The sequence below is a fragment of the Sciurus carolinensis genome, chromosome 5, assembly GCF_902686445.1.
Source record: "Sciurus carolinensis chromosome 5, mSciCar1.2, whole genome shotgun sequence".
Taxonomy (NCBI): Eukaryota; Metazoa; Chordata; class Mammalia; order Rodentia; family Sciuridae; genus Sciurus; species Sciurus carolinensis.
In genome coordinates, this window is record NC_062217.1 from 28,944,967 (window position 1) to 28,951,759 (window position 6,793).

General features: G+C 39.5%; 1 pseudogene; it reads left to right on the forward strand.

Moving 5' to 3' along the window:
- LOC124985891 (STAGA complex 65 subunit gamma-like) lies at positions 1–1,236 on the forward strand (annotated as a pseudogene).
- Positions 1,237–6,793: the final 5,557 nt, after the last annotated feature.

Consider the following 6,793-nt stretch of genomic DNA (forward strand, 5'->3'; position numbering starts at 1 on the left):
ATGTTGAGATACTGGGGAGAGATACCAATGTTCTCAAGTCAGATCAACAGAAGTTCCTTTGATCTGCTCCCACGGGAGTTCTGTTTGGTAGAAGTGCGTGACCCACCCCTGCACCAACCCTCAGCCAACAAGCCCAAGCCCCCCACTATGTTGGACATCTCCTCAGAGCTGTGCAGCCTCACCATCCATACCATTCAGTTGATCCAGCACAACCGACGTCTTCGCAGCACAACTGACGTCTTCGCAACCTTAATGCTGCTGCTCAAGTCCAGAATCAACGGCAGACAGAAGGTGTAAAGACTGAGGAGAATGAGCCTCTTCCCTCCTGCCCTGGGTCACCTCCTTGACCTGATGATCTCCTACTTTTAGATTGTAAGAATCCCAATGCACAATTCCAGATCCGGCACAGTGACCCAGAGTGTGACTTTTATGTGGGAAAGGGGAAGCCGTGACTGAACTCAGCTGGCACTCCTGTGGGCAGCTCCTCTACCAGGCAGTGGCTACAATCCTGGCTCATGCAGGCTTTGAATGTGCTGATGAAAGTGTCCTGGAGACGCTAACTGAGGTGGCACATGAGTATTGCCTTAAGTTCACCAGCTTCACCACCGGGAAGCCCGGCTGGGACATACTCCTTTTCCTGATGTTATGGAGCAGGTATTCCATGAAGTGGGTGTTGGCAGTGTGCTGTTCTCCAGAAGTTCTGGCAGCACCGCATCAAGGACTATCACAGTGACATGCTACAGATTAGTAAGCAACTCTCTGAAGAGTATGAAAGGATTGTCAATCCTGAGAAGGCCACAGAGGACACTAAACCGGACACTAGAAGATCAAAGAGGAACCTGTGAGTGACATCACCTTTCCTGTCAGTGAGGAACTGGAGGCTGACCTTGCTTCTGGAGACCATCCCTGCCCATGGGAGTCCTCGGGGCTCAGAGTGAGCGCTTCCTATCTAACCTGGAAGCAGAAGCTTCACCACAGGCTTCAAGTGCAGAGGTAAATGCCTCTCCTCTTTGGAACCTGGCTCATGTGAAAACGGAACCGCAAGAGAGTGAAGAAGGCAATGTCTCTGGGCATGGTGTACTGGGCAGTGTGAGGAGCCCATGTCAGGCTGAGTGAAGCCGGGATCCCTCAGAGCCCTGATCAGACAGCAGCTATGGCTCACGCTCCACCAAGAGCCTCATGGGGTCCTCCCCTGTTTTCAACCAGCACTGCAAGAAGAGGATGAGGAAAATATAAAAGCAAAAGAGGGATATTTTCAGTCCAGTCCTACAACACCCAACAGAAAACCTTGATGCTCTATTTGAATTTGTTTCTATAAACAGTGATTTGATTCTTATTCTTAAATACAGTGAGCTTTCCTTATTTCAGAGAAATAGGATTTCACCAAACAAGATTTCATTTTATTTTGGTACCACATTTTGTAGTTTTCCTCAACAACAAAGTCACCATTCACCAAGGGATCACAATGGTAATTATCAAGTCTCTCCCTGACTTTTTTTTTTTAAATTGTAAACAAATGGGATACATGTTGTTTCTCTGATTGTACATGAAGTAGAGGCATACCATTTGTGTAATCATACATTAACAGAGGGTAATGGTGTTTGATTCATTCTGTTATTTTTTCCTTTCCCCCCACACCTCCCACCCATCTTTTTCCTCTATACAACCCTCCTTCCTCCATTCTTGCCCCCCTCCCAACCCCCATTATGTGTCATCATCCCCTTATCAGTGAGATCATTCGTCCTTTGGTTTTTTGAGATTGGCTTATCTCACTTAGCATGATATTCTCCAATTTCATCCATTTGCCTGCAAATGCCATAATTTTATTCTTCTTTATGGCTGAGTAATATTCCATTGGAAAAAAAATATATATCTATACCATGGTTTCTTTCTCCATTCATCAATTGAAGGACATCTAGATTGGTTCCACAATCTGGCTATTGTGAATTGAGCAGCTATGAATATTGATGTGACTGTATCTCTGTAGTATGCTGATTTGAAGTCCTTTGGGTATAGGCCAAGGAGTGGAATAAATGGGTCAAATGGTGGTTCCATTCCAAGCTTTCTAAGGAATCTCCACACTGCTTTCCAGAGTGGCTGCACTAATTTGCAACCACACCAGCAATGTATGAGTGTACCTTTTTCCCCACATCCTCACCAACACCTATTGTTGCTTGTATTCTTGATGATCACCATTCTAATTGGGGTTAGATGGAATCTTAGGGTAGTTTTGATTTGCATTTCTCTTATTACTAGAGATGTTGAACATTTTTCATATATCTGTTGATTGCTTGTAGATCTTCTGTGAAGTGTCTGTTCATTTCCTTAGCCCATTTGTTGATTGGATTATTTGTATTCTTGGTGTAGAGTTTTTTGAGTTCTTTATAGATTCTGGAAATTAGTGCTCTATCTGAAGTATGAGTGGCAAAGTTTTTCTCCCACTCTGTAGGTTCTCTCTTCACATTGCTGATAGTTTCCTTTGCTGAGAGAAAGCTTTTTAGTTTGAATCTATCCCAGTTGTTGATTCTTGCTTTTATGTCTTGTGCTATGGGAGTCCTGTTAAGGAAGTCTGATCCTAAGCCAACAAGTTGACGGTTTGGACCTACTTTTTCTTCTATAAGATGCAGGGTCTCGTGTCTGATTCTGAGGTCCTTGATCCATTTTGAGTTGAGTTTTGTGTAGGGTGAGAGAAAGGGATTTAATTTCATTCTGTTTCATATGGTTTTCCAGTTTTCCCAGCACCATTTGTTGAAGAGGCTATCTTTTCTCCATTGCATATTTTTGGCCCCTTTGTCTAGTATGAGAAAATTGTATTTTTTAGGGTTTGTGTCTGTGTCCTCTATTCTGTACCATTGATCTACCTGTCTATTTTGGTGCCAATATTATGCCATTTTTGTTACTATTGCTTTGTAGTATAGTTGGAGTTCTGGTACTGCAATACCCCCTGCTTCACTCTTCTGCTTCTTTAGCTATTCTGGGTTTCTTATTCTTCCAGATGAATTTCATGATTGCTTGCTCTATTTCTGTAATGTACGTCATTGGGATTTTAATTGGAATTGCATTGAATCTGTATAGCACTTTTGGTAGTATGGCCATTTTGACAATACTCTCCCTGACTTTTGTCTTTACTGTGTAACTGTTTCTTAGCTTCTCTGCAGCCATTTCTCTTGCACAGTTGAGAAGACTCATATTACTTTGACTTACCTTGCACAGAGGAATAAATACTGAGATGTTTGTTAAACTTCAAAGTTGTACTTGAATAGAGTCACAGGAATATATGCCAATATCAGATGTCAGTTTTTCATTTAACTTGATTTATTTTTGGTTCATTTTATTGGGAATCCAATACCAATACCTCATAGGAAACTAAGCACAAGAAAGTATATCTACCAGTCATCTTTGTAAGGTGTTTTTGCTATCTATAAAGTCTCTTATAAAATCTGTTATAAAAAAAAGTTTTGTTTCATCAGTATAAAACAAGGTTATAAAATGTAATGGAACTTTTAAACATGTATATAATATAATCAGTAACAAGTAAAAGATACAGAGGTGTATAAAGGAAAAGCTAGTGATCTTCCCACCAGAACTCACTCTACCCAACTCTTCTGAGGTAACCCACATTGATGTCCTGGAATGTTTCCTTCTGCAACATCCTTCATGTTTCTGCAAGTGTATATGCATATATATATAGGTTTTCCTTCTTGCTTCTTTTGCTTCTCCTCCTTCCTTTCACAGAATGAGACTGTGCAACACACATGCCCTTGTGGCTTGCTTTCCCCCAACCCCTCCTTTGGGGCTGGGAAGCACATTTCACCTAGGTATTGTAACCAATTTCTTTCTGAAAAGTGGTAATTCCTTCTTCTAGTATCTGGAAAAATGAACCCTGCCCACTTAATGGCCTAACTGAGTGAGAGGACTGAGACCAACATTTGACCATTGCAGAAGGGACACTAACTGCACAGAAGGGGCATCACTCTGATACTGTGAAACCTCCTAAAATCGTCCCTTTGATACATCGTTTCCTCTATAATAGTTAATAGGAAATTCCACAAAGCAAAAGCACTTGTGTATTTGCCCTTTGGGGCGCTGTGCTGCAGTGTGGGTCACACATTCATGAAGCCAGCTCTGTTGGTGGTGCCCAATAGTGGGGTGGAAAAGAAACATTTATTGGCTTGCCATTTTGCCAAACAGTAATATCATTTTTACTGATAATTAGCCATTTTTTGTTGCTTTTTTTAAAAAAAAATGTTAGTTGTTGATGGACCTTGATTTTTATTTATTTGTATGTGGTGCTGAGAATTGAACCCAGTGACTCACACATGCTAGGCGAGTGCTCTACCACTGAGCCACAACCCCACACCGCATTGCTTTTAAAATACTCATTCTACTGACATTTAAAGGACAGGGTGAGATTAGAGTCTCAAGTACAATTTATAGCACACATGACAAAGCAAAGTCTCCTGTAGAGTATTCATCTGCTTTACTGCCAGAGGTTGGAGGGCTATGAACCATCACTCACAGTAAAATATTGGAGGAGACACCATGCCACTGCACAGTGGGATCCCAAGATTTCCAGGACAGAGCTGCCACCTTGCTTCCCTTACCCAAGAAAGTTAATGGAGGACACAAATTAGTAGCAGAAATTTTCTCTATCACTTCTGCAGCATTTTCTTCCTGCTGCTTTCAGAAAATATTTTAAAATTTAATCCCTTTTCCATTTAATTTCTTCCAAATCTTTTTTTCTATCCAAGTACTTAAAAATTTCTGTTTTCCTATGATTAGTTTTCCTTGCCACCAGGACTTTAAAAAGTGTGATAAGTACATGTAACATAAAATTTACCATTGTAACATTTTTTTGTTTTTAGAATTAGGGACTGAACACAGGGCACTTTATTACTGAACTATATGCCCAGTCATTTTTGTTTTTTTTTATTTTGAGATAGGTTCTCACTGAGTTGCAGATGCTGGCTTTGAACTTGTGATCTTTCTGCCTCAGTCTCCAGAGTTGCTGGGATTACAGGTGGGTACCACCATACTGGTTACATCTTGACTGTTTTTAAGTAGTGTTAATACATTTATATTGCTGTGCAACCACCAGCTGCACCATCTTTACAAATGTTCATCTTGCAGAACTGAAATTTTGCACCCATAAGATAACAACTTCATTTTCCCCTCCTCTCAGTCCTTAGGAGGATTCTACTTCCAGTCTCTGTCTGTCTGATTCTGCCTGGAATTAGACTATTCTATGTACTTCACATAAGTGTAATTAATACAATTAAATCCTGTGACTGTCTTATTTAACTTAACATAACAAATTCGAGTGTCATTTATGGTACAGCATGTGACGGGATATCCTTTCTTTTTACATCATACTTGGTTTACCCATTCATCCATTGATGAACATCTGGGTTGCTTCCATCTTTTGGTTGTTGTGAATAATGCTGCTATGAACACAGGGATACAAATATCTCTTCAAGACCCTGCTTTCAATTCTTTTGTGTATACATCCAGAAGTGGAAGTAATGGGTTTTTTTGAAATTTAATTTTTAGTTTTGAGGAAGAGTCATATCATCTTCCATAACCACCCCACCGTTTTCTACTCCCAACAATGTACAGGGTCACAATTTCTCCATATTCTTGCCATCACTTATTTTCTGTTTATTGATGTTAGACATCCTAATGGGTAAAAAGTGGTATTTCATTATAGTTTTCTTTTTATTTTCCCTACTGATTAAAGGTGCATGCTTTGTGTTGCTATAGCAGAGTACCTGAGACTGGCTAATTTATAAAGAACACATATTTATTCTCTTAAGTTTGGGATGCTGGGAAGTCCAAAATTAAAGTGCTGGCCTTTGGAGTGGGCCTTCCTACTGCATCCTCACATGGCAGAAGAGCAGAAGAGAGCACACCTCTTCCAGAAAGACATAGGTATAACATTAATCTGTTCATGAGGGTGGACTCCTCATGACCTAAACACTATCTAAAAGGCCACATCTTCCAACACTGTTGCATGGAGGTTTATGTTTCCAACACATGATTTCTGGAGACACATTTACATCACAGGAAATGTGGAACATCTTTTCATGTCCATATTGGCCCATATACATTCTTGGGAGAAATGTCTAATAAGTCCTTGTCCATTTTTCACTGATTTGTTATTTTTGTGGTTTTTGAGTTGTAGGACTATCTAGAATATTTGTGTATATACATATAATATCTAGAATAAATATTTTATATATAATATAATATATAATAATGTCTTATGTATATTAGCTCCTTATCAGAAATATGACTTGCAAATAGTTTCCCCCATGCTTAGCTGCCATTTCATTCTCTTGCTTGTATCCTTTGATGTAGTTTTTAATTTGGATGTAGCCCATTTACCTATTTTTTTTCCTTTCATTGCCTATGTTTTGGTGTAATATCCACAATATCATTGCCCACATCAAAGTATGAAGCTTTCCCTCTTGTTTTCTTCTGAAAATCTTATAATTTTAGATCTTCTGTTCATGTCTTTGACCCACTTTTTTGTTGTGATAAAGCAAACATAACATAATATTTATCATTTTCACCGTTTGTAAGTATACAATTCAATGGTCATATCACCTTTTCACTTTTGGGATCCCATCCTGGGGAGAATAAATCACAGAGTTTTGATTGTCTGACATCTAAGCAATGGCAAAATCAATTATTTATCAAATGTGAAACCATTTATGCCTTTTAGTTTGATAAGGTCATGACACTTCAGATGAGGCAATTCTGCTAATACCATGGAGAGATAACACTGAGATCC